This window comes from Alligator mississippiensis, chromosome 1 (assembly GCF_030867095.1).
Source record: "Alligator mississippiensis isolate rAllMis1 chromosome 1, rAllMis1, whole genome shotgun sequence".
NCBI classification, from domain to species: domain Eukaryota; kingdom Metazoa; phylum Chordata; order Crocodylia; family Alligatoridae; genus Alligator; species Alligator mississippiensis.
The window spans coordinates 450,445,132-450,471,694 of record NC_081824.1 but is presented as its reverse complement, the minus strand read 5'-3'; the positions used below and the strand labels follow the sequence as shown (position 1 = coordinate 450,471,694).

The 26,563-nt window shown below is 49.5% G+C and overlaps 1 long non-coding RNA gene and 1 other non-coding gene across 2 annotated transcripts; one reads left to right on the top strand and one right to left on the bottom strand.

Moving 5' to 3' along the window:
* Positions 1-485: 485 nt before the first annotated feature.
* LOC132248443 (uncharacterized) lies at positions 486-16,012 on the top strand. The gene is made up of 2 exons (XR_009459639.1): positions 486-753; positions 5,322-16,012. It is a non-coding gene; the product is annotated as an uncharacterized LOC132248443 (long non-coding RNA).
* Positions 16,013-17,819: 1,807 nt separating this feature from the next.
* Positions 17,820-18,006, bottom strand: LOC132247949 (U2 spliceosomal RNA). Its single transcript, XR_009459334.1, has one exon. It is a non-coding gene; the product is annotated as a U2 spliceosomal RNA (small nuclear RNA).
* Positions 18,007-26,563: the final 8,557 nt, after the last annotated feature.

Here is a 26,563-nt window from a genome sequence, read left to right as displayed (position 1 = left end):
CAGGAGTTGCTGCACCTCTGATACAGGGCGGCACTGCTCTAGACACTGGAGAGCACTACTGGGGAATGCTGCTCTGACCATCCCCACTGGGTCATCACCACCAGGACTTGGCCCTACTCCACTACTGGCCCTCCTCAGCCTGTCTGTGAAACCACAGTCCTTTTGGACCCTGACCACCTTCAACAGCAAGCGCACAGAATTTCAGCTCATTTAGCTGTCACAACCCAAAGTTGTGATTTTTGTTTTGTGTGTGCTTTGGCACTGCTAAATTATTTTCCCACCAAATTTGCAGCTTTCTTTACAGTGTACATTTCTTCTTTGCATCTGAGAAATGCTTGTTGCAAAGAGTTCCTGCCATTTGTATTAGAATTCGAGCCACATTATTGGTTTGTGTTAAATTATGCACACGTGGCGGCTAGTGATTGGATTGCTAGCCGTATAAGAAGCTTGGGTGGTTTCTGTCCAAGTCGGAGAGAAAGAGAATTTGTTGTTTTGTGTGAAGATTGCTAAGTACTGTGGATCCTTTTGGACCCAATGCATTTCTTAAAAAGCAACAGGGGTCTGATCAGCCTCTGGCCTCTTCCCGTTGCTGATTGATTCCTAGATGTACCCCTCCCTGCGTGCAAAGGAGACGGATCCACGGAGCTTTGACACATCTGTAGGAGATACCGAGCTTGTTGTAGTCCTTGAACAAGCATTTAAGTGGAGCTGTGCCTGGAAAACTGTCCAGCCTACACTGTGACCATCTTTGGTGTAAGTAAACAATCTTAAATCAACCACTAAGTGTCTGTGACTAATTCTAGCTTGCTGCCTGTTTTCTCTGATCCCGTGTGCCCGGGCTGCTGGCCACAGCCTGCATGCACAAAAGGGCCCTGGATTGCTCCTGGCCCGCACATTAGCAACAGGAAGTATCAGGTTTAGCCCTGGACCCACTACAGGGATTTTTATTGACTTAAAAAGACTACCCAGGAAGTGACTCTTGTCTGGGATCTCTCCTCTTTCTCCCACTTACATAGCAGCTTTCTATAAAAATGAAGGGTTACCCCATTGCAGACCTGGCACTGCTTAGAGGAGGGCTGACCCATCAGTGACCCTTGTCTAACTTTGTGTTACCAACTGGTGTGTGCCTACAGGTGTCACTGATTTGGCAGAGAAGGCCAGTGGACACACAACTTGATCCACCTGCCCTTTACAATAGCCTGTTTTAGACCTCAAACAGTAAACCCAAGGCCACAAACAGTGAGAAAAGGTGTGAGAAGCCCCCTCCTGAAACATGCATACTAATGAGGGTGCAGATCAGGAATACTCTTAGTTACCCTTCTAGCACATAACCAGAGTCAAGCATGGAAAACATGAGTAGAGTGACCCTTACATAGTCAGGTAAAAAGAGGTCATTTGTATAAGCAGTTTCTGTGGACAATGCTGAATGCATATTGTAAGTAAAACCTCAGGAAAGTCTCTTGCTGTTCACTCCTGCCCCCTATTTTCAGGGAACAAAAAAGGGACTCTTCAATGGATATGCCAGATATACTGATTTTTTTTTCACTTTGGGCCTTACTGCTTGTATTACAGTTTCAACTTTTAACACGTTACAGAGGATTAGTACATTATTGGGAGAACTTTTAATAAAGAATCTATTAGAAATGACACGAGCTCCAAAAAGGCTAATGGGTTACTGTGCTAGTAACGATTTAAAAACAATTCCATCTAACGTGCTTATAAATTCTTAGATAAGATGCTGCTTCTGCCTGTGACATGCTGATAAACGAAGTGTTCATAAACCAGCTATAGAAAACCATCATAATGAGCAAGCAAACGGTCCAGGCTGCAGAATTTGTGCTGTACCTGGTTAAACTGTGCTTTAGTGACTGCTGTTGTTCAAGGATCACCTCAGCTACACCATGTCATGAGATTAAAGTTGTTAAAAAGATAGTTCTTGGTGGCAGTGCATGTGCACTAGAAGACACATTTATTGTCTGAGAAAACTGAAGGCCTTATTCTATATGGAAATAGCAATTTGTCATCTCCATGTTCTTGCTGGAAAATCTAAAAACACTTCCTTTCGTACAGCACAAACATCTGGCACATAAAGGAAAAGGTCCTTTGCTTTGCCTTTGTTGCCATAGCTGAAAGATCCCCACTGAGTGGAAGCCTCTTGTTGAAAAGAGTTGGGAGCTAATTGCTTTGATCCAGAAAGTTTACAGTGACTGCCCTGACTTTAATTGTGTTCAGTTGTGGTAGATAACCACAGCCTTGTATTGGCCAGCTGTAGGAACTGCTAACAAATGTTCTTGGGTGTGAGTGGGACACTAGCCTAAGGGAGACACTCGAGCAGTAGCAGAAGGGGACCAGATGAGCTGCGCCTTTGCAATTTCTAATTTGTACAGGAGGAATCTTAGGAATATACCTATTCCTTCTGCCAGTTTGGATTGAGGGTCCTAGCCCCTTGTGCTGTGGAGTAGGTGGTCAGGAAATGTGTTTGAATTACCAGCTCATTTAAGGTGTGCCATGAGACTACAGCAGGTCATTAGTCAATCTGTAATGTGTGTGACATTAGCCAGAAGTAAATTAGAGGCCAAATAACCCCTAATGAATGAGTGTGTCTCAAATTTCCCAGAGAAAATACACTGAGCACATAGTATTGGACTTCCAATAATGAGCAAGAAGTATTACTGCAATTCTCCAAAGGGACCACGTGAGTTAAGAGGTGCAGACAGCCTGAATTGGTGATGAGGTGCAGGTGGAGAGGATCAGGCCCCTGGGTGGCCCTGCAGGTGGAAACAGTGAAGGGGCTAGCTGAGAGAGCATAAGGGAGGTGGTTGGGGTGGCTTTAATAGCTAGGAAGGAGAAAGGGCTGGGCTTGTGTTATGAGGGGAAGAGCCCTGCTTTTGCTTGTTAAAGCTGAAGGATTGGGCTTTGGTTTTTTGTTTGTTTTGTTTCGTCTTTGTTTGAGGAAGGCTTGGAATGGGTGATGTGTTAAGAAGCTGGAAAGTCCTTTGACTATTTGAAATATGAAAATCAACTTCCTCCTTACTCACTTTTATATTGCTCCACATAACCTGCCAATGAGTGACTGAGAATCGGGTCTTGCACCACAGCAGCAACAGTACCAGAAAGCAAAAAGGTCCTGGGCCAATGTGAAACCCAAATAGTCTCTTAGCTTTTCCTGCTTTTGAACTAGGATAAAGTCTGTGGATGGGTATGAGGGAGATGGGTGCATTGGTAGTAATTGCTATGTAGGAGTTCAAATTGTTTGTAAGGTATGTAAAGGGAAGCTTATGATAGATGCTATGTTGCTATATATGTGGAGAGGGAGAAATGTATTTTTCCAAGAAATTCAAACTGGGCCCATTGCCTCCTCCCTTGGAGGAGCCCCTAATTATCATGCCCATGTCTGGAGCTGCATGCTATCTTGCCAATGTGTCCACACCGTCTGCCCCTGAATGCAGATCTAGGGTCTGGGGTTGTCTGGGGACTCGTCCTGTATGGTCTCACACATCCATAGTCTTTCCCCACCCACCATGCCCACACCCCGTACAACTTCCTGCACACCCCCCACACAACCACTTCCCAACCAAGCCCCATACACACCTCCTTGCCCCCCACATGCCGTATAGAAGGGAAAGGTGGTATTTTGAGCTATAATGCAAACGCTGCCTGGCAGAGGTGGATGGGTGGATTTGATTCTCCCAGTAGGGATGCTGCTTGTCGGATACCTTTGGGATACCAGAGATAGCTTAGTCTCTGTCTGTGGAGCACAGAAGCCAGTTGGCCTAGTGTAAGGAGGAGGGGGGGATGTGTGGGGGGAGGGGGAAGTCCTGTCCCCACATGCCTCATGGTCAGGGTCTCTGAAGGAAAGGGCTTGGGAGAGTTGTTTGTTTGTTTTTTTCTAGAGAAGGGACTTGCAAGGCCATGAGCATCTGCAGGATGAGGGTTGGTCACTAGCATGAGGGGACTTTGGGGGGCAGGAGGCCCCATAGGGAGGAAGGATTGGGGCACTGCAGGTATAGGGAGGTGTGCAGGTGCTGGGGGGTGAGGTTGGGAGGCAGGAGAAGACTTTGGGTGGATGAAAAGGGGTTGTGGGCAGGGGGGAAGCCAGGGGATATGAGGAGCTACAATGAGGTTTGAATGCTTGGGAGGGCTCAGTGAGCTGGGGGTGGGCAGTGAGGAGTCGGGAGAGCTGGGATATGGTGGGATGCATATGTGCAGGATATAGTGGATTTATGGGATGGAGAGAAGGCAGGGCAGGACTTGGAGGAGTGAGAGGGGATGGTGGGTGGAAGAGGCAAGGGGCACTGCAGGTGGCAGGGCAGTGCAGAAAGGGCAGAGGGAGGCATTTTGGGGCCCTGCAGAGGGTCTCTGGGATGCGTATGTGGGAGTGTAGAGAGCTGCTCCGTCTGTGGCCAGGCTGGGTTGGACCCATAGCATATTAGCAAGGCTTTTAGTTTCTTTATCATTTGTAGAAACAGTCATTGTGTTATGGAGCGACGTGGCAGCCCCTCCTCCCCCTCCCCTGCCACCTTTCCAGATCTTACAACTGCCCCTGGGGCCCAGTGAAACCAAGTACCTAGCAGCTCTTTTCAAAGGAGAGGTGTATTTCATAAGGTGCCCTGAAATACCTGCCTTGAATTCCTCTCCTTCTATACTGTTCACAGCATATTTTGCTTTAAAATGTACATTGTCATGAAATGAAAGTGCGATGTGCTGCCAAGTGTGTAAACGGCAACACCACTAAAGTGGTGCAAAAGGGCAATTAAGCCACTTTTGAAGGCTAGTTTTGGCATGTGTACAAGCATCCTAGAGCACTGCATTTATTGTCCAGGAGTAGGTAGTTTGGTACATGTGCAAAATCTTGTGAAAACACGTAATGCTTTTTCTCTATGGCGGGGGAGGACTATACATGTACTCCTTGTAGAAAGATACAATTTTCTGTAACATATTAATAATATATGTACTATAACGTATTGATTGTAAAACACGTGTACACACATGCCCATAGTGGTGCTACAGTGAGCCCAAAACAGAAATCCTGTGTCTGGGCAATGTCCATCCGCATCTGAACTTTGCATCTGTATTGTTCATGTATTGAAAGCCTGGGCATTGCTCTGCTGGTTGGGATGATTCAGATCTTGGATACAAAACAGACTTGACTGCTTCTGGCCATGGCCAGTGAAGTGAGTCCCAGTTTGTGGCCACTAAAATCTGTAGTATATTTAGCTTCATAGGCATAAGGTTCCTTTGCTTCATGCATTCATAAGGCTGTAACAACCACCTTAACGCTACTGACACACTTGTCTCTTTTTCTCTCTTTCCATCTCTAGCCTCGCAGCTTGAAGTCAGGCCTGAACTGCTGAAGTGGGAGTTGCAGAATAGGCTTTTGAAGCTGGGTGAAGAGACCTGGGAAGTCTGCAGTCTGCTGGAAGTTGGAAACTTCATGGAACACACTGACCAAAGAATTGTCAGCTGTTGCTTAACTAAGGCAGTGGAAGATGGACAGCCATCCCAGGTGCCTTTGTAACAAGAGACCAGTCGCATGCAACTGCTCTTCTCTCCAGCAGTGGGCCAGCCACCTGTTCCCCAAACCTTGGGACTTGTCAGGCTGTGAAGAGATGAGCCTGCAGCCCTTCAGGGATCAGGACTTCTTTTGCAGGCTTGGACAAAGACTTAAGGTACAGTCATGGCTCCCATAATTGCCACCCCTCAGTGGAGAAAAGGAGCAGGTGACCTGTTCAGTCTGATGCCTTATTGTTACATGCCAAAGCAAGAGAACTCATGCTTGTTGCAGTGCATGTCCAGCAACCCACAAGTGCACAACAAATTCTCACTTGCACCAACTGGGGAAACTTGGGAGGGAGGTAGCACGCACTGGCAGCAGCTGGCTTAGAATCTGGGAAGTTCTCGAACTTTCCCTTGTAGTCTGTGCCCTGTGTTTAGAGACAGCTTGTTCCAGTACCATCGCAAAGGCTGTGACCTGTTTTTATTGACATTGCTTGGTTTCCCTGGAACCTCTTGGAACTGAAGCAAAGCAATTCTTGTATGGATTGTGAAGGTGTCAGTTAGGTGGGGTTTTCACCTTTCTGAGCAAGATGCAGAACCCTCCCTTCCAGAAGTGTATCTTTCCCCACACCATCGTGGAACGCTGCTGCTGCTGTTGCTTGCACCTATTGTGTGTTCTTCTCGCCTCTGACTTATGGTCCATGCTGGCAAAGCTGCTAGAATTATGGAAAAGAAAAAAGCTTTGTTCCAAGGAACTGGACACGTGGGTAAATATATTTTCCTCTAACAGATGCATCTGGTTAGATCAGTTGCTGTTACTAAGGCTTTCAAGCCAAAGACATGATGCTGTGTATTGGGATGGTCTACTTAAGTATGCCATCATTTAGGCCATTTGCTCCATTTGCTTTGGCTTAGTTGGATGAGTTGATTTATTCCTTTCCTTGACTGATGAAACAACGGTAATATCTGTAAGGCTCACTTGGTCTCCTAGAAACAGTTTGGACGCCTCCTGCTTGAGCCATGCTATTGTAGTATGGCATAAGAATTGCAAATGGCCATGATGGGCCCGAAGGGAGGATTACCATATGGGGTTAGCAAGAACACCTTATCACTTGGAGACCAACTGGCTAATTATATAAAAATAGGTGGTGGGGCACTACAGCTGTTGCCTTCAGCTACTATTAACACGTTCCAAGAGACAACTCCTTGTTCCTTGTCTAGCGCATTACTGTTGGCCGCAACCAAGAGACTTCCTTCTTTTTTTTCCAGGCTATGGCTTGGTAGTGTGTAGATTATGCTGCTCTAGATCAGCATAAGCCCATAGTATCCCCAATACCAACTTGTGCAAGGTCCACTGTCTGCACCTGTCATTGTGTGGCTCCAGTTACTGACCACAGCTCTGGCCTGCACATCAGCAACCAGCTCTGGGATCCAGAAACTGGACTGTTCAGTCTTCCCTGAGGCAGTGAGATCTGGTGGGTCCCAGGTTATCTTGCACAGTCCCTGCAGGAGAGACTGCCTACTATGGTGGTGTCCTCAATGGTGAAGGCTGCTGCCTGTCAATGTGATCTACAGACCTGCCTCGGGGACCCTTGCTGCCAGTTACCCTCAAGCTGTCTGCCAAGCTAAGCTTATTGCTGGAAGAGGTGGAGGTTAGAGCAGGACATGGACTACAGCTCCAGACCAAGACCGCACTGAGTCCAGCTAACGAAGTGGGACCCAGACGGCCTTGTGCTGATGTCTCTGGCCACCTGATGGAAGTTCTGGCTGCATGGCCAAGTCCTGGAAGAAGGTAATGACCTGGCTCATCCACAAAAACAGTGAGCCTGACCATCTGCATCCCTGAAGGGCCCATCACCCTTTGCTCCACCATATTTAAATGTAAACAATATGCTGGGCCACAACACAGCTCAGATCATGGACTGGGCAGTGAATGGGTGGATTGTAGCCTGAACCAGAAAGCTTTCATGTCCAGCGAGGGCTGTTGAATGCACCTTGGCTGCTGATGACCTACGACAGCACCGAGACGGCAAGGTGTCCATGTGGAGATCAGTGCAGGCCTCTGGCTCAGTGCCTTAGCCATGCGTCTTCCAGGAGCTGGGATATCAGGCCAGATTTCCACACATGGTCCCCAAGGCCTACAACAACTACACTGTCACTTCCTGATCATAATGGTGAAATGCTGTTCCGAACTTGAAATGAGGCTGCCTCCCAAGTCCCACCATTGGAGGCTTACCAAGGGCCCAGGACCAAAAGCTAAACCTCCTGGCTTCTGAGGGTGACTTGATGAACTCCTGCAGGTGCTGGACAGCAGCTGTGAGGCAGCTGACTGAACAGAGCTTTTGTTCCCCTCCAGTCCAAGGTGCCCATATACATCATCACCTCTGGAAAGAGAAACTTATGGCCCCCAGTAACAGGATCCCGGGTGAGCCCATGAGATACATGAAGGGTAGTGAGGCTTACCTCAGCCTTGGCTCAGACATGGATCACTGTGCAAATGAATGTGGGAGAACATCATGCTAGGGACCAGTTAGGATGCCTACCAATTGGACTAATCTGTGGGTACCCTGGAAGAAGATGCAGGGAGTACCTTGTCTCTGGCTGCAGCTTTTGGCCCTGTTCCATCTTGACAGCGGCTTCCAGTTCCAGTACCGACCCCCTGATACCCCCAGTCCCTAGGTAACCACTTTGGACTGCCCTCCATGCTTCAAGTATCCAATCATTAGGCCAGACCACCAATGCCTCGGTCCCAACCTTTTACCTGGACCAGTCTTTTTGGAGCTGTGGGGCAGGACCCAAAGTAGAAATACAAACTCCGTTCTGCCCGAGAATCCCTGCAAGCCCTCCAACCCCCTGAATCCCAAGAAATGATGGCCCATCTCCAGCAGGCAGTTCAGCAGCTCCAGGCACTGTTTGAACAGCTAGAGGGGAAAAACCAGAGCTGTTGGACTGCCTGGAAGGGGCACAGGCTAAAGCTGGAGCCTGGCAAATGCTGAGCAAAACCATCCCCAAGAGATGAAGCAACAATCGAGCCTTGGCTGGGGCCCTGCTGTCAGAAGACTGCTGCTGCTACCACAAGTCCCACTCCCAGTGCACTTGAGCCAGATCCAAAGAAGTGTTTTAGGATTCCTGGATCAGTGTTGCCTGCTCTTTCCACTGTGCCCCATCATCTGTTCCACAGACCAGGCCAAGATGGGACTAATGGTTGGCCTGCTTGAAGGGAGAAGTCCTGACCTGGGCTTCCTTGCTCCTCGAGGGCTTCAGTCTTTCAAATTGTCCATCCAAGCCTTACAGGGAAGAAGTCCCATAGGCACCTGCCCACCCCTTGCAGTTCATCTCTGCCAAAATAGCCCCCTAAAATGTTCAGCATGGCAGCCAGCTAAAGCCCACAGTGGCTCACGTCAGTGGTAGGCCCCTGGCCTCAAGTGGAATGAGGTGATTGAAGTTGTGGCAATTCTGCCAGAGGCTTAGTGAGGAGCTGAAGGATGAACTTGTTCCTGTTGAGTCCCCTGCTAGCTCAGTCAAGGGCCCCAAGCTCTTTGTGGATCTACCACTGCCTTCCAGAGGAGTGTGTGGAAAAGATGGCCATGAGAGGGGACCCCACACCACAATCCCAGGTCTCCTGGTGCCCCAGGAAGATCTACTGCTCTAGAAATCCAGGGAACTGTATCTGTGGGAGACCTAGAACAACCAGCTGTGAGCTTTGGGCCTCTGCTAGTCTTGTGGAGCAAAAGGACCTTGCCCATGCCATCTGGTTAGCAGTACAGCTGTCAGTCCTTGTGGGCTTGGGTGCTATGGACAACTTAATGGACAAGTGTTTCTGCAAAGAGAGGTGCCTCCTAGTGAGGCACAGGGTGAACCCCATTACAATGGAGTAGTCCATTGTGGGCATCCCACTCAACTTGGATCCAGTAACTTGGGACATTTGTTTTGGCTGCATGGGGTGCTTACCTGTACTGTATCAGTCTTGGGCCCTCTGTTCATGTCCAACATGTGGGATTTCCTGTCCCTTTTGGGGGTAGAGCAGGAGCTCTAGTCTGTCTGACACTGGCAGACAAGGCAGAACCAGGTGCTGGAGCAATGCTAAATGAGGCTTCCTTAACTGCCATCACCATGACTGGCTTGTGCTCCTGCCCGTGTCTATATCTGCATACAACAACTTGGATCTGTCACCCAGCCAGTGCAGCCCCTTGATGCCAAGTGTGGGTTTCATCCCTACTTCCCCACAGCCCTGTCCAACATCTCCACCCCTGTAGTCACAGAACTGGGAACCCACTTGCAATGAATACATGATGACGTGAAGCACCACCACTAGCCTGCCAAGAAGGTCTAGTTTTAGGCTACAAACAGTGCTCGGGGGGGGGGGGGGGGGCTCCACGTCCATTGTAGGAGTAAAGAATCGCTCTCTTCCTAATACCTGAAAGCCACCCCTCAACTCTGTCAAACAAGGTCTTGGGTATCTAGGACTCTATGCCATCTCTGCAGTCACCAACATGGTGTCCTTCTGCTTGTAGCTATCTGATGTTCTGCGTGCCCACCCTGTCTTCTACATCTCCCTGGCAAAGCTATGCACAAAGACAACCTATTCCTGGCAGTCCCCAAACCATCCTCTTTGGCTGGGGGCATAAGGAATTCCAACTCAAAAAATCACCATTGACAACCAGAAGTTAGGGAGGAAATGGTATTAATGTGTTTGACTGGCAAGGTTATGGACTGGCAGACTATTTCTAGCAACCTGCAGAAAATGTATGAGCCTTCTGTCAGAGCCACCCAAAGAAGGCTAGCCCAAAAGCCCCCACTTCTAGCACAATGCCTGCATATACTGTAAGGAGGCCAGATCAGGGCCCTGGACTTGCAGGTTCTCAATCTGATCTTATCTCCTGAGCAGGTGGCATCTCAGCAAGGTCAGAGCAGAAGCCTGGTCCCACCTGGGCTCAATGAGGCCATCCAGGCAGTCAAGCTCCTGAAGCCACTTCCTAGTCTAACAGAAGCCAGACCAGAAACGGTAGGCCTCTGCTGGCTTTTGTCATACTCTCAGTGGTTCCTGGCCCATCCCTGTGGATGGCATTTTTAAAGGGTTGATTTGAAAGGGAGAGAGTGAAGACAAGGGTGGAGAGTGGCACAGGAGTGGTCATGCTTTTATTTGTATTTTAGATGGTGCCCAAGATGTTTTACCCTTGGGCTTTATTGACCACTTCATGCTAAAAGGGGTGGTGGGTATGGAGAAATGTTGTGTAATGATGGGTCTTCTGGAAATACAAATATGTGGTTGGAGGAGTGTAGGGGCTGTAGAGAGCTCTTGTAAGGGGTGGCGGGCAATGTAAATCTGTGTTAGGAATATGTGGGAATGGTGGCGCACAGTGCTGATGTCTCAGCAGTATGTGCATAGTGCTGAAGGAAAGGAACTGAGCAGTTTGTCATGAGAGCGGGTGGTAGAGGATGAGGTCAAGGAGGGAGAGCTTGAGGTGAAGTTGTGCTCCAGTGCCTCTTAATGCCTGTGGAGTGGGGCAGGGCATTCGGGACTGACCTGGATGTCATCAAGAGGGCCACAGGAAAGGCTTGGTTTGTTTTATTCATGTCCCGTGAACAGAGGGCTGGTCTTGCTACTGTTGGATAGGTGTAAGGACTTGGCTGTTAAAAGGGCGCAGCAGTACACTAGACTGCTGAGGGAAGTTGTGGAGCCTTCGTCACTGGAGGTGTTGAAAAAGAGGTCGGGTAAACATTGATCAGGAATGATCTAGGAGTAACTGTGCCTATGCTTTACTCTGCTTGTGTCTCATGAGGCAACCAGTGAAGCCCAGAAGCATGAGGCTGGGAAAGACTCTTTTCTTTGTCCTTTGCTGTGTGTTGTGGTAGGCATATTCCTTCCTCAGGAGCGCTGAGCGACTGTCACCAAGGCTGGAGACTGCCAATACTCCTTCCTCAAGTAAAACCTGTAGGTTCCTGGCTAGAGGGACTTGCCCCTTTGCTCAGGGTCAAGCTGGTCACCCAGTTTGAGGTCAGGAAGAAGTTTTACCCCTTGGTCAGATGGGTACAGATTGTGGGGATGAGTGCCTTCTTGTAGCAGAGGCATGGACCTCTTCCTTGTGTGCCATTCAGCATCTTTTAACAACCCTTGCAGAAGGAGGACATGGGTTACTATTGCCACAGGCGAAGCAAAAGGACATCTTGGGGTCATATGATTTGTGGGTGTGTGACTGCCATTGGTTTAGTTCTAGTAGTAATATGGTACCGTGGATAGAGATGACCCTGCCTTGGGCAGGGGCTGGACTAGAGGACCTCTTGTGGTCCCTGCCAGCTCTGTCTTTCCATCTTTTGAGGAAGAAGTGGTACCCTGATCAGAATGCCCCTGTGGAGAAGGGGATGATCTGTGGAAGCCATGCAAAGATTTCACCATGGGATGTTGAGAGGAGGGATGTGGGCATGGTAATGCAGCCATCTTAATGGTGATCCCTACTGTGCCTTTAGGTTATTCCTGCTGCCTCGCTATTCGCTGCTCTTTGCCTTAATGCTCTTTCTAATGACATGCCCCGTGACTTGTTTCTTGCTAGAGGATGTTTTGATCTTCATGTAGGCTGTACAGCACGCTTTCTGCCTTCTATTTTTTTATTAAGGAAATATTAAATATTTCTTTATCTCTCCACACCGCCTCCTTTTGTCAATATCTCACAATAAACAATATCATACATGAATCAATAATGCATGACACAACCGTGGGAACTTCCTGTCTCCTTTCTCCATCACAATTTCTTCACAATTGGATCACCAGATCCTCCTCTTACATAATCATCAATGCAATCCATGACAATACATTTTGCTCTCTCATACAGGTTCTTGGGACACTTTCAACATTTATAATGCATCCTCACATTTTACACAATATTTCCCTGTGGTCTCGTATTTCCCTTCTTTTTATTTGCCTTTACCACATTTTCCACACGTCTTTATTTATAGCATACACAACTCGTTTTTGTTTCAGTATTACTGTTTTCCTCACTTGGTTTTCACCTTCCCTGATTCCTGACGCATTTCCTTTCCCTACTTCCCGATGCTTTTTCTTTCCCTCCTCCCTATCCCGGCCGGCTGGAATAATTCCTGCCACCGAATGCCTTGCCATGCCCTACTCCCTTTGCCCTTTTCTCCCTTTCCCTTCATGTAGTCTTTAATCTCATAATACCCCAGCTGTACGCATTCCCTTTGTGTAAAGCATACCCCCTTCCCTATCAACAAACACCTCACTTTCCATAATGGCACCCTCATCCCCATCAAAATCACCCGCACTTCCCATTGCCTTGTTTCACTGGTCCATACACTGCGGTCTCATAGGACACCCCCTGTGCCCACCCTATTGCCCTTAGAAACTTCCCTACTCTTCCCCATACCCTTCTTGCAGACGTGCACTCCCAAAAACCATTTTCTTCCTTTGTACAGAACTCCCCCAGGCTTTCTGCCGATCTCACCAGCCTCTATCGGTGTAGTACTTCTCTGACTGATAGCACCCGCCTAACTATACACCACGCTATTTCCCTGTGAAACCCTTTCCACCTTGTGTCTTCTATTCCCCTCCACACCTCTCTCACCTGTTCCCATACCAAATTCCCCACATCCGTTAATCCATCTTCCTCCCTAATTGCATTGAAAATTACCCTCGCCTTTTGTAATCCTTCCATCCCGTTTTACCAAACCCTTTGCCCTGACAAATGCCGCCAGCCTATCCATGTGCTGTGATGGTTTCCCTGCCCACATGCCTGTCCACCTTTCTCCAAATATCCCCCATTCCCTCAAAACTCTACCTCCCCAGTACTTTACCCATTTCCCCACTATTCCTTCCCCTCTCCGTGCCTCCCTGTCTAATGCCGCCACCCTGTGCCCATATATGAACGCTTCCATCTCTGGAAAACCCCATCCCCCTAGCTCCCCCACTTTATAAAGCTCCCTACGTGCTACCCTCTCTCCCTTACTTCCCCAGAAAAACACACACAATTCCCTTTGTATCCTCCTCGCTTGCCTCCACGATGGAGGGTATACCCACCCTATGAACAGCAGGATCGGTAAGATCACAGACTTGATTAGCTTTACCTTCCCTGTCTTAGACAAACCTCTCCCTCCCCATATTCCCAGCACCTTTTTTCCTCATCCTATCCTATGCTTCTGAAGGACTAGCATGTCCTTTATCTTTTAGAACCCTCTTAATCTGCTCCCATTTACCTCCATCTCAGCAAATTTCTCATGTTCCACAATATGAAATGCATTCCCCTGTCTTACTCCCCAAGTGTCCTCCTCCCTCCCCCCTCATACCTCCATTTCTTCTCAACCCCCACCCTCCACATCCCTGTTGCTTAAGCCTAGCTTACAATAGCTGACGGGCTATTAGAAAAGCTGCCCCCACCCCGACTCTCCTCCTGATTTCACTTACACCATTTGTCAGTCTTGCTTCTTCCCCTATATCTTTTCCCTTCTCACTCCTCTTCTCTTGTTCTTCCCGTTTTTGCTTTGGTATCCCCACTTTCACTCTTTGGTTGGTTGCATGATGTTTCCAGCAAAGGCTTTCCCTGCCCAAAAGAATTTCCAAATAGTTACTTACACCAATTAACCCCATGCCCCTTGCACTTCCTGTCACTTTTTTCTCCTGCCTCCCTCTCCTCTACTGTGGCTGTCCATTGCTCTACAACAATTTCTACAGTTGATGTAGCCAGCTTCTCTACTTCCTCAAATAAATTCATCTTTGTCCTGAGCTCCAATACTCTCCCAGCCATCTTCCTTCGCATACTGAATGTTTCCATCCTCTGAAGGGATACCAGGGACTTGCTGTCCCCTTCCATCTTCTCTCCCTCCCGTTCTGACATTTCCTTCCTTATGAGTGGGGGCACTCTTCAAAATTGTGCCCCTCCTCCCACCATGTTTTTGCACATTACTTCAGCCTTGCATACCCCTGCCCTATACCCCATCCCACTGCATCAGCAACTTATTGTCAATGGACAACATGTTTCAATGGGCCCTGGTCCATTATATTTACTATGTCACCTTGGTTGACCAAAATAATAGATATATTCCCTATGGGGACCCAAACAGAAGCTGGAAGGAAGATGTTTGATTCCTCAATGATCTCTTGCCATTCCAGCTCTCCGTGAACCGGTCCATATTTTGTTCTTATTGAAAGCTCTGTCCACCCAAAGGACTCTCTTTTTCCTTTAGCCTCCAGACAATGTTGGATGTCCTCCAGTTCAATTACATCATTGAACGTTCTTAAAACAGCCCTCTTTCATGGGAGTCTGCTCTGGCTTGAAAGCGCAGTTCTGTTAATTGTCTCTTCCATGCTAATTCCTCTGCATGCCTCTCCCAAAAGACACTATATGCCTTCCTTTCCCTAAAACGTTCTGTCCCAGATGCAATAATTTTCATGTGCCACCAGGATGCTTACAGGTTTTCTTTTATTAATAAGGTAACGAATTTAAAATGCCCAACCTCAACCAAACTTTCCACCTTGCAACACAAAACCCAACAAAACCATCTCCAGATTTAGAAGCATCTACAACCCTTTATCATTCAGCCACAGATACCTTGCACAACCTGGTTCCATGTCGCCTTACACATTGGTAAATCATATATCCAACATGTTAAAGATTTCTGTTATCTGTAACACATTTAACAAAAGTGTGTATGTATGTATTTACAACTGGCTTATCTTCATCCCCACTGCTTCACCTCTTACACATCCCTTATCATAATTGTCATCCCTCGACACCACACTTGCCGCCCCCCCGCCCCCAATCTTCTTATCCAGTCCCCTGTAGGGGCAAACTATTCTTCCCAATTCACATTTTGCCATACTCACTGCTTCAGTTGCCCTTCCTTTCCCATATATCCCCATGCCTAATAATACCCCAGCTGCAAACATTCCTTAACCATAAAAACAACCCCTTACTTGCTAATAAATGCCACCTTTTACCTACTATCCCCTTCCAAACCTCTCACCTGTGCCCTTGATCGATCCCCTACATCCATCACCTTGTCGCTTCCCCCTGCTTATTACTTTAAATAGTGGTTTTGCATTGTCCCACCCTTCTGTGCCTAGCTTCTTTAGTCCCTCTGCCCTTTATAAAAAAAACAAAACAAAACCCCATCCTAGCATAATGTATCATTTCTTTTTCTTTCTCCTTCAGCCTGTAAATCCATCCATCTCATTGCCAACAACTGTAACCCCTAAACAACTGCTCTCCCCAGTCTCAACAATTTCCCCAGTAACCCCTCTCCCTTTTTCACTTCCCTTAGTCACAGCCACCACATGCACTTACAGAAAAAGCTCTATTTTGAGTAACCCCAGCCCCCCAATTCACCAGTTTTACAAATCTCCCCCTTGCCATCCTCTCCCCTCCCCCCACGCAAAAAAATGCCAACTTCTCTTTAAAATGTATTGCACTTGCAACCATGAAGGAGCGTGAACCCTCCCCGTAAACAAAATAATAGGCAGCAGCACCTGCTTGCCCAATTCCACCTTCCCCCACCCCCAAAATAATCCCCTTGTACCCCACAATCCCACCACCTTCTGTATCCATGCCCCCAACTCCTCCCACACCCTCTTCCTTTTCCCCTTCATCTCAAAATGTACCCCAACCCTTTTTTTAAATGATTCCCCAGCACCTGTAACCCATGTCTCTCAATGCCTCCCTGTCACTCCCTACATGTCCCAAGACTCTCTCCACTGACCTTCTACCCCAAACTACTATAGTGACATCATCCATATACAACAAATCTTCACCTCTTCTTCCACCCCCTTCTTCCCCTATCCCTTGTAATGCACTGAGCCACTGGCTTCATTCCACAAATAACCACCCCTGACCCCAATTCAATTACCCTTCCTTCCCCCTTACCCAGCTCCATAGATGTGCGCGTCTCCCATTGATCATTTCATATCACTTTCACATACATTCTCAGATTCCACCTCCTCCCTCCCCTTCCCCGCTTTCCCCATTTTTGCTCTATTTGTGTATGAGGTCTGGCAATCCCAAGGGATATATCCCTCCTCCTTGCACATGATGCATGTTATTTTTGTTAGACAAGTATTAGCCTTTTTCCCCACACCCAAAGCAAACAGTCCTAGAACAAAAAAACATCAAGTGCCCCCTCGCTTACTACGTAGTTTGGGCTGTCCAAAATAACCCTGGGGTGACCCAAAATAAATTACTGAAGGAAGGTGATAAATCCCATCCATGTCTCACCTGTGCATGTAAAATTACCTATGCCTTCCATGACCCCATCCAAATCCTATAACTATTGAATACCAGGGTTTGGACTCCATCTTTGCTGGGAGTTCCCATGATGAGCTTGCTGGTCTTGACCTACCCTGGGGTTCCCACCACCTCTTGCTCCCATGGCCTGCTCCCCTCAGGTACCTGACCTTTTCAAAGCACTGCAGTCCTGTGGGTCTCTGCTCCATTGATCACCCTCATGTCTGGCCCGGATCTTGCTCTGCTGTCTTCTCCTGTTCTGCCATCCTCCTGGGTCCCTCTTGGGCAAGCCAGGAAACAGCTGGGTTTCACCCCGGCTGCCCTGATATGAGCCTTCAAGATTAGCTGCCCAGGGCCAGAGGTGGATCAGGGCCAGGGGCCGAGGGGGCCTGATGAGTGAGGTCAGGTCAGAGAGGACCAGGGCTGAGGGTAAGATGGGCCCTGGCCCACCAAGATGAGGCCTGGCCATGGCAGGGGCTGAAGGCTCTCTGGATGGGGCTGTGGTTGGGTGGCAGTCCCACAGTGCCTGGTTCCCCTGCAGGAAAGCCACAGTCAGTCAGTGGCCCTGTGGGTGGCATTGCAGGTGTGTGGTGGGGTGGGGCATTGTAGGGCACAGTTGCATTTCTGGGGGGAGGCTTCCTGGCAGGCAGGCAACCAGTGAGGTGCTGCCTGTTCCTTCATTCCTGCCAGTCACATGCCTGCTCACTCTTGGGGTTGGCTATTTGTGTATTGGCTTGGCTTTCCCCCCCCTTGCTCCTCTTGCTTTGGGTGGTGCTGTTGATTTCTAATGCTCGATGAAGGCAGCGTCTTGTCTTGGGCGGCTTTCCTGGAGAGGCTGGGGGGTAGGGAGGGAGGCCACTGTACTTGTTGGCAACAGGGGCTGCCCCAGCCTGCCATCTGCCAGACTGGCAGGGAGGTGAGTGTGCACCCATGCATTGGCCTAAGCCCCTTCCAGCCTCCCTGTGAACTGGCTGGCCCCAATTTGCATAGGGCCTGACCACCCCCCCCCCCAGCGGTCACCCAGGAGTAGTGACTCGGGCCCCAGGCCCAGGCCTGTGCTGCTCTTGGATCTGAGTGGGGAGTTCCCCTAGTAGGGGAGCAGGCATCTGGCTCAGCAGCACTGCAATACTAGGCTGATACCTGGAGTGGTTGAAGCAAACCTGGAGGCCCTCTCCCTGTGCCAAGAATGCTTTTAATGCATCAGTGTTCCCATCAAGGTTGTTATCAGCAATTAAACTGATAAGAACAGATTTGAATTTTATTAGTGGATGTTAAGAGTTATGAACCAAAAAGATGACAAAGCCAGTAAGGAAATATAGACCGCCTGAGGGAGGGACTAACAAAAGAGGGTTGGGGGATGAGGAGGGGAATTCAACTAGGTTTCAAAAAATATGATGTTATCCAACTAAGCCAGGGGGTGGGGAAAGGGGAGGCAGGGGGGTTGCAACACCAAGACAGAGGAGAGATGCACACAAATCAGTACAACGGTCTGTAATGGAGAGAGTAGGCTGAAGACCGTTTCCTCAGTCAATATATAGAGTCTCATTGCAGGGTTCCTCTTCCAGTGGACCGGGGTGGTCCATTTTTGAACCTTCTGCTCAAAGTCTATCAATTGCAGCACCAGGTTCAGGTGGTCCCCTGAGTCCAGTCCAGTGGCAGTCGGTCTGGGGGGTCGGAGTACTGGTGATAGCGCGTGATGTGCTCCACGTAGATGTCGTGGGACCAGTGGATCATGTCTGATGCCATGAGGCAGGGCATCAGTTTGGCATAGGGGTGGGAGATGCAGCAGGCACGCAGGACGATCTCATTGCTGGGATCCCAGGGTCTAAGCGTTGCCACAGTGACCACATGGACTGTGCTGTTATAGCCACGGCCTCTCAAGATGTTGGCCAGCGGGGTGTACTTCTCCCGCTTGTGACCCCGGACATTGGTGAAGGCTTGGTGCCGGTTCTTGAAGGGGATGGTTACGTCCATGATCGTGCCCTTCTTGGCCTCTTCGCTCATGCTGATTGTTGGGTCACATCTGGCTCTCAGGCCAGGACAGTGCGGTTCACAGAGATCTCCCCCGCTGTGGCTGGGATGGCCCTCACCAGGTGATCCTAGACAGTGTTGTGGTGGAGCTGCCAGGCTCTGGCATGCAGCTTGCAGCTGCACAGCACGTGGGGGAGGGTCTCCGCTGTGTAGCCGCATCACTGGCATCTCTTGTCCCAGTGGCCGAAGTGGACAGCCCCATTCAGAGGCAGGCAGTTGAGGCGGGCGCGGTAGAGGAAGTGCCAGTCTGCAAAGTGCATGACACTCCTGCTGGGTATCAAGTCATTGCTGGAGTCCCACTTCAAGGTGATGTCAAAGACCTTACCCTGGTTGGGTTTGGCCTTCAGGTCACCAGCTTACTTGTTTCGGTTGGGGTCCTTCAGGAACCGCTCAGGAAGGTCCTCATGCAGGGTGTCACTGTGATGCGGTCGGCATGCAGGGCTGGTTCCAGGGAGACTCTTGGCACTCCTTGGTCCAGATCCAGGAGCAGCCAATGTGTTTCTGAAGGCGGCATGTGGTGTTGCAGGCTCGGCTCCACGGTGATGCAAAGTCCTTGCCGTCTCTGCTGAACTCGCCCTGCAGCAGGCCACTGAGGAAGGTCGCCAAGCTGCATCCAGTTGGCTGTCTCGGGATCCTCTGTGGGTGATCTCCTCCAGGGTGCTGGCAGCAATGACATTTTACCATGGCATCTGGGCAGGTCAGGAGGCAAATGGCATATGTGACCACCACCATGTTGCAGAGGTCTCCCATGAGGGGGATGTTGTCACCTCCCTGCCAGTAGGGTATGTGCAGGACCTCGTTGCTGGCCTTTTAGTGGCAGGTGCAGTTGCTTCTTGAGCAGCCACTGGATCTTGGCATCCGCTTTCTTGAGGAGGGTCTTGGGGACCGCCGAGGCTCTTGGGATGAATACGACGTGGGGAATGAGGAAGGTGTTCCCTGCTGGCCCCCTGGCAGAAGATAAGTGCTGTGATGAGTCCAGCTTGCAGGCATCCTGCACAATCCCATTGGTGGCATCTTGTGGCATCTGCTTGGACCAGTGCCTGGTGGGCGTCTCTAGGTGGCAGTAGGTCTTACTATCACGCAGGTGCCTCATCTCTGTCCTGAGCTCTGTCCTGATCCTGGCCCTGGACTGTGAGGCTGGAGTCCAGGATGCGGCTCTTCTGCCTGCTGTCCATGTGCAGGGACGTGCACTTGGTGACGTTGAAGCGCAGGCCCATCCACTTGGCCGCCTTGGATATCACGTCCAGCATCTGCTGCAGCTGGGTGGCATCAGGGATGAGGAGAATGAGACCATTGGTGTTGGGCAGGACACTCAACTTCTGGCCATACAGGAGGAGCCTGCTGGGGCAGGCTGTGGCTCAAAGGAGCAGTTCCATGGCTAAGCTGGGGCTGAGGGGGCAGTCCTGTCTCACCCCCAACTGGATGAGGATCTCCGTGGTCTCTACGTCAGTGGCACAGAAGGTTGTGGTGCATCCATGGCAGAGCTCTCGCACCACGATGATGCCATCCAGTAGGCCCAGCTCACGGAGGGTGCTGAAGATGTGGCGGTGGGGCATGGAGCCGAAGGCATTGGACATATCCAGCCACACCACCGCATGCTGCTTCCTGGTCCTCTGGGCATTGTCCACTTCGATGGTTGCAGGATGTGGGGCGGCGGCTTCTGCTGCGGGGTAGAAGACCCTGCTGAAGTAGTTGAACAGAGTCTCTGGGGGGACCTGGCAGAAAGCTGACGGTCCCTCCAGGATCTCTCTCAGTGCCTTGGGATGGTTGGTCCAGTAGAGCTTCTGGAGCTAGGAGGCTGGTGCCGGGTCACAGCACTGTCACCTGGGTTGCCTCTGTGGCTGCAGTCTGTGGTCTTCGGGTGGCTCTGGGATCTTCAGTGGGCCAGCGGCGTCGGGTGGCTCTGGGGGTCCGGGAGGAGGACTTTCTGGTTCGGGCATCACGTCTGGTCGGGGATCCCTGGGCTTAGACCTGTGTGGTGGCATTTCTGGGGCAGGCCTCTCCATCAGGGGATCCATTGGACCAGACCTTCAGGGGGTTGTTAGCAGGGTGGCTGGTCTTTGCACTGTGGCTTGGGTCTGACGGGCAGTGGCAGCATGCCAGGTCTTCTCTCGGCTCCGTGGCCTTTGTATTCCTTGTGGTGCTTCTTCAGGAGCTTCAGGGTCTCGTACTCGGTGCCACAGAGGGTGCAAAAGAATGCTAGGCAGAGCTGGTGGAAGCGACGTAGGTGTTATTGCATGTCGTCGTGTGACCTGTGTTGTCTTTGTGGGTGGCAGGTCGGGCATGACAGCTTCTCGGGGAGGGGGAAGAGGAGGAATATGAGCACTGCCCTGTCTGCACCTCCCCCTGGGTCATCTGTAGGGGTATCTAGTGTTGGGGGTTCGGGGCTCCTCCACCAGGGGACGGTGGGAGTCTTGGGGGGGGAGGGGTCTTCCTTGGGACCACCAGGGTCTGCGGGCCATCGCTGCTCAGGGCACGCTGTTAGCACCGAGGGGCTGTGGGAGTTTGGAGGGGTCTGCCATTTCTCAGGGGGCTCAACCATTGTCTGGGGAGTGTTCTCGGGATCCGGGGTCCTCTGCCGGGAGGTGGGTCTTGTCAGCTGGGGTTCTGGGCTCAGAGTCCCTCTGCCTCTGGGGGTCAATCAATGGCCAGGGGTCAACAGCCGCCTGTCGGCACCCCGACATTGTGGGGGGGTTTGTCACCAGCTCGTGTTTGCTGGTTCACCCTCCTGGGAGGGTCCTCTGTGACGCCTAGTCAGCGGTCCGCCCTAACTGGGGTCTCCATGCGTGCCTTGCAGGTTCTTGACAGTGGATCGAGACGTCCTTGGGATCTGGGGGTGTTTATCCACGTTCTGTCCTTGGAGCACAGGTGTTCCCCTATTCCGACTGAGGGAAGACCCAAGGTCTTCAGCTACTAGCCTGAGCCAGGATTTTCACATTATTGGGTCAGGCAAACCGTAAGACCCTTCAGCTACTCATCTGAGCGGCGCGGTTGCTTGTACGTCCGGAAGAGCGCCGGTTGCACTGGCAGCACTGCCTTCCCTAGCTCGTCATGCCTGACAAGCACCCATGCTGCACTGGAGGAAGGAAAAGCAAGCTGCTAGTCAGCTCACTTCTTATTGCTGTTGTTCTGGCAATCCACCAGACTGGGTTGGTGCTGGTCCTGCAGAAAGTGCAATAACAGGCCAGTGACAATTCATTTTCCCATATCTCTTCTTGAATCACTTTAAATCTTCTCATAACTCTTCATCTTTACAAATAGTCTTTTTTTTTTTCCTTTTTCCATTTGTTCCTCATTTCCTTCATATATATAATTCCTTTGTCTCATATTCCCCGTTCTTATTTATATACAATCCATACATTGACTTTTTTCCCCCCCTTTTAATGTCATCTTGCATCTTTCCCCACTTTATTTCCAGTTAACACTTTTTTTCATAATGTATCATTTGTGATGCAGAATTCAATGTTTTGTACTGCTGTCTTCCCAATTTTTTTTCCCCACCTTTTCCATTTATCTCTCTTCCCTGATTCCCGACACTTTTCCTCTCCCTATCTTGGCCGGATGAAAGAAATTCCTGCCACCAAACGCTTTGCCACACCCTATTCCCTTCACTTCTTGTCCTTCCCCCAATGTAATCCTTGATATCATAATATCCTAGCTGTGTGCATGCCCTTTCCGGGAAATATACCCCCTTCCCTACCAACAAACATTGCTTTCTGTAGTGCCACCCTCATTCCCATCAAGATCACCAGTACCTCCCTTTGCCTCTCTCCTCTTTTAACCAATCCATACACTGCACTTCCATAGGATTGGGCACAAAGGGTATCGTATCTCCCTTTAGAAATTCCCCTACTTTTCCCCACACCTCTCGCAAACGCACACTCCCAGAAGATGTGGTGAACCATTTCTTCCTGTGGGCAGAACTCTCCAGGGCACCCGCCCATCTCACCAGACCCCATCTATGTAGTACTTCCCTTACTGATAATACCCGTCTCACTATACACCATGCTACTTCCCCATGAACCCCTTTCCATCTTTCATCTGCTATTCCCTTCCACACCTCTCACCTGTTCCCATGTTGAATCCCTCATGTTTGTTAATCCATCTTTACCCCTAATTGTTTTGAAGATCACCCTTGCTTTTTGCAGTCCCTCCAGCCCCAATTTTTCCAAACCCTGTGCTCTTGCAAATGCCGCCAGTCTATCCACGTCCTGTGATGGTTTCTCTGCCCACGTTCCTGTCCATCTTTCTCCAAATATCCCCCATGCCCTCAGAACTCTGCCTCCTCAATACTTTGCAACCTTCCCTGCTATTTCTTCCCCTTTTCATGCCTCCCTTACTAATGCTGCCACCCCATGCCCATATACAAATGTTTCAACCTCTAGAAAACCCCACTGCCCTAATTCCCTTGCTTTATAAATCTCGCTATGTGCTCCCATTTTTCCCTTTAGTTCCCCAGTAAAACGCGCACAATTCCTTTTTGTATCTGCCTTGCTTGTCTGCACAATGGAGGGTGTACCCACCCCATGAACAGAAGGGTTGGTAATATGACTGATTTGATTTAATTTTAATCTTCCCTGTCTTTTGCCAACCCTTTTCTCCCCCTCTTTATACAACAATACTATTACCCCTTCTGCAAACCCTTTCCCCCTTCCATCATTTCTTTAAACACTTCCTTTTATGTCTGTCCCCAACCACCCCCAAAATTTTTTGTAAAACTCCCCTGGTATCCCATCCACCCCTGGCACTTTATTTGTCTTCATTCCTTTCAGACACTCTTCTATTTCTTCTGCTGTTAGCTCTTTCTCCAAATCTTCCCTTTCCTTTTCCTTCATTTGCTGTATTTCTTCCCCTTCTGCCATCTCTTCTTCCTCTTTCTTCCCTTTTACTATGGAGGTCCTTATAGAACCTTGTTACTTCTTTTAAAAGATCTGCTTCTGCTCCTTTACTACCTGCCCCCGTTCCGTTACTATTTCCTTCATTTCTTTCTTCCCATTCCGAACCGTCTCTGCAAAACATCCACTCCACTCCTCTCCTTTCTGCACCCACGGTGCCAGCGCCAAAAATATTCTTTCCCTTCCTCTCTGTTCAAACCACTCTTCCACCTTCCTCCATGCCATCCCCAGTTCCTCTTTTACATCTTCTCCTGCTTCTGCTTCCTTTACTAATCCTTGTACTCCTTGCTGCTTCTGTATCAAACTGTGCTTTGTCTGCTTTGCTCTCCCCCCCCCCTTGCTTCCAAAACCATTCTTTGATCCTTTCCTTCACCATTACCCACCACTCCCACTTTGTTTCAAACTACTTTTTCAGTGTTCTCCATCCCTTATATTCTTCCACTAATTCCCTGCATCTCTCTCCATCTTCTAGGTCTTTCAAAATCAATTTCCATACCCCCTTCCCTGCTTCCCCTCGTCCGATCTCCACTCCTAAGATGTTATGATCCGACATTCCCACTTCCCTTATCTCCTTTTGCACCCTCAATCCTTCTGACATAAACACAAAATCTATCCCTGATCTTTTCCTCCTCCCTTGCCCCATCCTTGTACAGACAGCCTCCCCTTTCCAAATATCTTTCAGTCCTTCTTCCTGTGCCCATCTCCCTAGCAATCTCCCTGTCCCATCCAGTTCTCCCTCATGTTCTTCCCCTACCCTGCCCCTTTTTCTCTGATGCAGTTGAAATCCCCCACCACAACTCTGTCCCCCTCCCCCACAACACACTCCCAGTTTCTTAAACAAGCCCATCCTCTCTCCTGTCACCCCCGGTGCATACATGTTCCAGATGGTGACTGTCTCCCCTTCCCACTCCAGCACCATCTTCTGTACCTGCCCCTACACCAGCACTTGTCCTTCCCCAGTCAAAATTCCCACCCACAGGTTTTGGTCCCCTCCTGCTCCCGCCCACCAGGAAGGTCCCCACTGCCACTGCTTTCTTAACCAGCTCCACTCTCTTCCCCACCCTATCCCACACTCCTGCACACACAGCACTTCTGCTTCTGTTGTTTCTAGTATCTTTTTAATCCTCTCCCATCTCTGCTTCCTCAACAAACTCCTCACCTTCCACAATATTATTCTTCATGTTTTCCTCATCTCCTTACTCATGGATGACCTTTCCCTTATGCCCCCTTTCCTGCCCTGCCCTGCCCTTCCACCCAGTGACCCGTCTCCCTCATGCCCGTCATGTGAGCTATGTTAACGATTGCCGCCAGGCTCAAATAACCCTCTGCTCCTTTGCTCCCTTCCCCCTCCCTTCCAGGCTCTGTTCCCCTGCTGCGGGTTCTCCTGGGTGTTTCCTCCCCCTGCCTTGTCTCTCACCCCTTTCCTCTTCATCCTCTTCCCATCCCTGTTTTGTTTTCCTTCCCTTTGCCCCTTTCTTTTCTCTCTTTGGCTTCTCTGTCCCACTCGCTGCCTGCCCCAGCGGGATCCCCTGACTCCCTCTTGAGCAGGACTTGTCATTCTTCGAAGCTGGTTGTGTCCCTGCCTGCTTTCCTCCTTCTTTCCTGCCCTCAGGCTCCCTCTCGACCACGATTTTCAACCGTGGAGGTGGCCAGTCTCTCTAGCTCTTCCAGCATTTCTAACCCCATTGCCAGCTCCAGCCCCTCCCCTGCCTCTTTCCCCACACACAGATGCTTCCCTATGCTCTGAGACCTCATTAGCAGATATCCCTGACTCATTGTCTGCCTCCATCTCGCCCTCTTGAGCTTCTCTTTCCTTCTCTCTTGGTTTTTCGCCTTGTTCGCATAAGAATACAGGCACTCTCTATGTGTGCCCCTCTTCCCCACATGTGTTACACTTCATCTGTTTCTTGCGCTCGTTTGCCCTGTGTCCCATCTCCCCACATTTGAAACGCCTCGTTTGTGCACAGAAAGCCGCAATGTGCCCTCCTTTCCCACATCTACTGCATAACTGTGGCTGCCCAACATAGTTTACGTAGCCTGTATGGGGCCCTAGGTAGAAGTTTGATGCTGTGTGTCTTACTCCTCCAAAATTGGGGTCCTCCATTAATATTACTTTTGCTCTCCAGGACCCTGTCCAGATCTTGTGGGTGGAAAGAGTTATGGAAAAATACCTCACCCTTTGCACTTGGCCCCCAAGCATCTTTCTACATCCTCTCTTTCTAATTCATGGTTAAACGTTCTCAGAAACAGTACTCTCTCCTGTTTCAAACCGCAATCCTTTCCATTTCACTTCTTTTGTAAGTTGCCCTTGTCTCTCCCAGAACTCCTCATTGGCTTTTCTTTCCAAAAAGTTAACCCCCAAACATCAGAATTTTCATGAACAATCCCAGTGCTTAAATCTCTAGGATTCAGCCCAATATCTTTAAGCAATAACTTCTCCATAAACTCTGTTCTTGTGAGCAGAGTCGCTCCTTCAAAGCCTTCTTTCAGTAAGAATACTTTACTTTGTTAATAAAGTATCAAAAACGTATAAAACACAAAGCCCAAACAGAAATCACAAACTATCATGCAATCCATTTTACAAACTCGAGCAGTTTTCCCCTTTTACACCTATTCTAAACATTTCACATCTATTACTGTCGCTTTTCCCCTCCCCCACAAAAAAGAAACAGCTATTAGTGCATTCCCGCCCCTTTTTTCCCCCCTTACTTCTGCTTTTTTAACATTTACACTCACTCTCTATTACATCTAAAAATACATAGTTCCAACACCTTTATACTCCGAAATCTCCGCTTCATTCCCATTATACATTTCTCCGTTTGCTTCCCCCTCCTCCCTCTTGGTCAACCTCCTCCAATCGATTCCTTTCCATTTCTTTTTCTCTTTATTTTTGTAATATCGCAACTCTGCGTA